This window comes from Felis catus, chromosome B4, assembly GCF_018350175.1.
Source record: "Felis catus isolate Fca126 chromosome B4, F.catus_Fca126_mat1.0, whole genome shotgun sequence".
Taxonomy (NCBI): Eukaryota; Metazoa; Chordata; class Mammalia; order Carnivora; family Felidae; genus Felis; species Felis catus.
This window is the reverse complement of record NC_058374.1, coordinates 11,386,577-11,392,576: the sequence shown is the minus strand read 5'-3', so window position 1 is coordinate 11,392,576 and position 6,000 is coordinate 11,386,577. Positions and strand designations below refer to the sequence as shown.

Below are 6,000 nucleotides of genomic sequence, written 5' to 3'. Positions count from 1 at the left end.
TATGTATGGCATAGCATATACTACTACATACATAGTATATAACATGCTATATTACACATACTGTGCTATACTATATTATGCATATTGTACTATGCATACTTTGCTATACTATACTATGTATGTATGTATATTATGCTATACTATACCATGTGTACTATAATATGTACAGCATAGTATGCTATGTAAAGTATAACATAGCATTAACATATAGCATTGTATAGTGTGGATAGTATACAGAGTATGCATAATATATGTAAGTGTATTATTAGGATAGCATAGCACAGCAGAGTAATTTTTGTCCTTTTCTTCCTCCCCTGAAGGCGTGGCAGTTTTTCCTTTCTCTGATTACAAACCAGCATTCTGGAACCATCTGGTTGAAGTCACAGAGCCCTGAGTGGTGGGGTGATGTGGAGGTGAGCTGGCATGTTCCTGACTCTACCCACCTGTCATGACACTGCCTTCACCAATTCTCCCTTGCCAGGTGTTCCCTCCGTAGCTTCCGCTTACCCCTCTCCTTGAAGCACTGTTCTTGGCTTTGTGGTTTGTTGGCTTCTGTCTTGGCCGCTAGGATGTAAGCCCCCCAAGAGTCTTATTTTGTGCTCTGTCTCTGTTCTGCTGTCTCCCCAGCATCTAGAAAGTGTTTGTTGAATGATGGCTAGACTGCAAGTTCTGTGGCAAGGATTGCCCCCCTGCCTTACATCATGTCTTATACCAGCACTGGGTGACTGCTACCCCCCCCACACCTGTGCCCTCCCCTGCTGACTGCTTTAGTCCCCGCTTGCCCCTGGTCTTTGTACAGGCCGTGCCCTCTGCCTGGGACACTCTTCTCACCTCATAGACCCATTAACTCCTGTGTGCCCTTCAAGTCAGTTTGGCCACCTACCCTGACAGGAGCCCTTTCCTGCCCTCTGCCTCCTCCTCTGTCCTCTGTATTTCCCCTGTCACAATGCTGTCATACCTTCTTCTTTTTTAAAAATATTTATTTTTGAGAGACAGAGAGAGAGAGAGAGAGAGAGAGAGAGAGAGAGAGGCAGAGCATGAGCAGGGGAGGGGCAGGAAGAGAGGGAGACACAGAATCTGAAGCAGGCTCCAGGCTCTGAGCTGTCAGCAGAGCCCGACGTGGGGCTTGAACTCACGAACCACAAGATCATGACCTGAGCCAAAGCTGGACACTTAACTGACTGAGCCACCCAGGTGCCCCAATGCTGTCATACCTTTTTGCAGTTACTGTGTTTATCTGTTGGTCTTCTCCCTGGGCTGCCAGCTTGCAAGCATGGGACTGTGTGTACCCTGCTCACTAGTCCATCCTTGGCCCTTAGGGACAGCACATAATAGATGCTCCCATACTCATAGGATGAACCAATGGATGCTGATCACAGCCAACCTGTGACCTCTTGGTCCACTGAAGGCAGACCCAGAGATGCAGTGGGGGGGTTATAGGCCCCTTGTCTGCATGAAGGTTTCCACTGATCCTCTCTCCTATAGTCGTCATGGGCAGGACCAAGAGAGTGGCCCACGTCCACTGTGTTTTTCTCTCTCTCCCCCCGCACCCCCTTCTCTTCCTTAAATGGGATTATCTGCTTTCTCAGTTATAAAAATAACACACACTCATTATAAGACTTCTGAGCTACTCTTGTCTTTTAGTGTCCACACACTTATTCTATGTAAGGGCTATTAATTAAATGCCTACTATATGCCAGGTGCCACACCAGGCATTGGGGATGCACATGGTAGGACATGGTCCCTATCTTCCAGGGTAGTACACTCAGCACCTATTCTGCATTTCAGGTTACCTCCCGCAGCTGCGCACCTTAGAAGGCGGGGTCTGTTTTCTGTTCACTAGCCCAGTGCCTCAGACTCACATCCATGGAGGGCTCGCTCAAAGCAACTCCTGGGTCCCACCTCCAGTTTCTCGTTCAGATCTGAGGTGAGTCTGCTAAGTTGCAATTCTAACAGATTTCCTGGTGATGTTTATTCTGCTGGCCAGAGGAACCACACTCTGAGTAACACTGCCCTAGGTGATACCACTCTTACAGTTTTCAGAAGTTATGCACATCTGTTATCTCATTCAGTGTTTCAGAATCGCTCACCCAAGAGTGCCTACGACTGGTGAGCACTGCAGTGGACTTTTAAGCCCGGGTCTTCCTATGGGATGCTGCCCACTCTTAGTCGTACCAGGTGGCACCTGCAATCCCCACTGCCATAGGACTACCGAGAAAGCCATGATGGGTCCACTCAGAGCAAGGGAGGTCAAGTTGCAGAGGAAGGCTCCAGGAGAACATTTCTTGGAGGGAGGGATGCAGGGTCTAAGCACTACACTCTGGAAGGAGAACTGGCTTGGGTCCCGATGGGCTGAGAAACGGTGACTTAGTAGAAGAGTTCCTGGACCCCCTCCACCTTTCTGCAAAAGAAGGGAGCCGGCCTGGGGGCCTCCTGAGATAGGTGTGACTGGGGCCCGGATCACTCCACCTGCTTCCCGGCGGCCGCCCTGGAAGCTCTGGCTGAGAGGCCCCCCTCCCTCTGCCCCAGCACCTCCCTCTGCCAGGACTGGCTGTGTAGGATGGAAAGTCTGAGGGCCACAGCCTAGCCAGACCAGCAACTCAAAATAGGCACTTCCTTCTTGGCAGTGAGGCAGCCAAAGTGCCAAGGGGTACACAATCCCCCAGTGTTCCCTGGAGCCTTTCGGGCGCTTGGCTGGGCTGCGCACTTCCTCATCTGGGAGGAGGCCTCAGGAGGGGGCGGGAGGGCCCAGCTCTGAGAGAAGCTCTGTGAGTCCCACAGGGAAAGTAAAGGAGACGTGGAAAAGTGTGAACTTGGAAGAGGGAGTCCTCTGATGTTGTATATCTAAGCAGGAAGCCAGACCTACCCAGTTCTGGGGAAGAAAAATAAGCTCTGGAGACCTATTTTTAGAAAGCGGCAAAATTCTGTTTCTCAGTAGGCAGTGGAATTTAAATCTAAAACTCGTTTCATTGCTGAAGTAACCACAGGACTGCATGTAGGAATGGGGCCATGGTGAGCAGTCATGTCTGAATGAGGCTATTAGGCTAGTGCCTACTCACCCCTCATGGCACTGTACTTGCTCATGGCCATTCCAGAAGTCTCTGTAGGAATTCTCATGCGGGTTTTGTGGTGGTAATGATGATAAGGTGGAGATGGTAATGATAATGGCGATCAAGATAATGGTGGTGATATTGATGCTGGTGGTGATGGTGATGATGGGTGGTGATGATGGTGGTGGTGACAGTGATGTTGGTGATGATGGTGTCGCTGTTGGTGATGATGGTAAGGATGGTTCTGATGATGGTGATCATGATAATTGGAGATGAAAGTCATAGTGGTGATGGTGATGATGGGTGGTGGTGATGGTGGTGGTGATGGTGATGATGTTGGTGAAGGTGTTGTGCCAGGCCTACACTTGACGTATGTGATCTCATTCAGTCCTTACAACAGCCTTATGAGGTGAGTATAGGTCACCCCCATTTTTTCAGGTGAAGGAAGTGAGGCTCAGAGAAGTTAAGTCACACGGCCGACTATCACAGGGCTGGGATTCAAACTCAGGTCAGGATAACAACAAAGCCTGCTCTACATGAACCCATCACAAAATCTCAGATTTGGAAGGGGCGACACTGAGTACAATTCCTACTGCTTTCCTCCTCCAGTGCCCTTGCACCGCCTGTTTGTACACCTCCGTGGCGATGGGACTCACACTCCTGCGAACACTCCTTTCCTTTCAGGCAGCTCTAACCCCTCCAGAGCTCCCTGTGTGCAGCTCAAGTCTCTCTTTGTAGAATTTCTCCGGCTGCACAGAATTATCCGTTCTGACAGCCCTGTAAGCCTCTGGAGGCGGCTCCCATAGCCTCTGAAGGCCTTTCTGTCTGTGGGCCCGACAGGCTCAGTCTTCTTAATGGTCCCTGCTCCTCATAAAGCCCCGTGGGGCTCGCGTGGAGCCTGGAATTGCGTAGAGCACACTGAGTGCAAAGTATACCTCCGGAGGTGGATCTGACTTCTAGAAATAGCAAGTGGTCATTTGGAATCGCTGTGCACATGGATGATTAAGCTGAGGGAAAAAAAAAAGCTGGTTTAAAAGATAAAATTGAGTAATTTTTAAATCTGGCCCAAACTGGCACTGAAAGTAGTTATTCCTGGAAGAAATGAACCAAAACCTAATTTAACCCCATTCGTTATTAGGTGAAGGCTAGAGCCTCTCAAGGTGTGGAGATGCCCAGTTCTCTGAGCTGGCACATCCCAATAAAATGTAGACAAAACTCCACCTACGAATGTCGGCAGACTAGTCCTGACTTCCGACATGATCGGGGAAGGACCGCCACTTTGTGCTGAAGTTGTGTCTTGAGTGAAATCTGGTTAGAGATTTAAAATGGGGAGATGGGAGCGCCCAGGTGGCTCAGTCGGTGAAGCGTCCGACTTCAGCTCAAGTCATGATCTCACAGTTCATGAGTTCAAGCCCCGCATAGGGCTCTCTGCTGTCAGTGCAGAGCCGGCTTCGGATCCTCTGTCCCACCCTGTCTCTGCCCCTCCCCTGCTCATGCTCTCTCTCAAAAATAAATGAATGAATAAATAAAATGGGGTGATAAAGGCTAGCCCCAGCACCCTGAGCTGGGTGATCTCCAGCAGAGGGTGAGGCTGAGGCCGAGGCCAGGCATGGGCCACTGCTCTGCCTTGCCCTGCTCAGAGCACTGATGCTCTGTGTAGCCGGGCCCCGGACTTTCCACTGGAGCCTGGCTGCCTTTCCAGTAACAACCACAACTTCAAAGGACTGCCAAGGAGCAGATTGGGCAATGTCCCCGGTGAACTCGGCTAGCTGCGTGTGTTGTGTGTGCATGGGAGTCCTGCACAACGTGGGTGTTGGAAACCACGACTGGCAATTCCGGATTCCAAAAGCAAGTCCTGAAGGAGGGAGTGGAGGCATGGAACCTGCTTTGAACTGGATCCCCTGAGGCAAGGGTCACCCGCAGCAGCTCCAAGAACCCCAGCCCGCTGAAAGGCCTTTCCCAGGCCCAGAGACACAGTCCCATTCCTCTCTCCAGCTCTGCACAGCCCACCGTAATGCTCTCTCCACCAAGCCTGACTGGCGGGAATGACTCGTCTTCACCTGCCTTCCCTTCTTTCCCTATAGACGCCCCGCCCTCTGGTCCCTGGGAGCTGAGGCGTAGCTGCACATCAGGGACGAGCCCCAGTGAGTGGCAGGCAGACAGAACGCTTCGGGAAGTGGCTCCGTGCAGGACAAGAAGGGCTGTGTTGAGGGGAAAGGAGATGGTGATCTCGGGGACCCTGGGGAGGGTTAGCCCTCTCCACGCTGGGGAGAAGGGACAGCTGGCAAGCCTCAGCCTGCAGCAGCTTGGGCAGCTTCAGAGGGTGTGGAGAGTGGGGCATTTGCACCCCCTGCAACCAGGGTATGGACCTACTAGCCCCCCCATCCGTGCTGAAGAGGAGAGAAGGCTGCATTTTCTCATCTGTAAGGGGTTGTCACACCCCCACCTGCAGGCAGCCACGAGGACTAGGTGGTAATATTTAGTACCACTCACAGTGCCCGGCATACAGACAGGACGTGGAGATTTGCTGAGTGAATCTGTGAACACTGTCATACTCGCCACCACTTGGTTCAACTCCTAAGCTTCACAAATTATTAGTTCCAGGCAACTGTTGTACATTATTAACATTTTAATTGAGTTCATTTGGTCTTTAACATTGGACTGAAAAATAAAGGGCCTTACAAGAAGTGTCACAAACACACAGACTGTGAGTCGGGAAGAGCCCGGGAAGAGCCTGGTTGTGGTGCCCCAGCCAGCCCAGCAACTCCGGGAGGCCCTTCCGGAACCTTTCTGCTCTTTGAAAAAATCTTCACAAGGTAGAGGTTATTTCCCCCAAATTCAAAATGTTTCCACACCATCTAAGTGAAAGGATAAACTCGGTCCTCTCTCATGGACCAGGAATCTATACAACGGGAGGACCAGTGGGAAGCAGAAGAGAACCTTCTAGCAT

At 51.0% G+C, this 6,000-nt stretch overlaps 1 long non-coding RNA gene across 1 annotated transcript in view; it reads left to right on the top strand.

The window, feature by feature from the left end:
- Positions 1-290: 290 nt before the first annotated feature.
- The window catches only part of LOC109501319, a 39,613-nt gene continuing 33,903 nt past the window's right edge, over positions 291-6,000 (top strand). The window contains exons 1-2 of the long non-coding RNA XR_002743654.2: positions 291-413; positions 1,789-1,927. This is a non-coding gene — a long non-coding RNA (uncharacterized LOC109501319). The remainder of the gene's footprint in view (positions 414-1,788; positions 1,928-6,000) is intronic.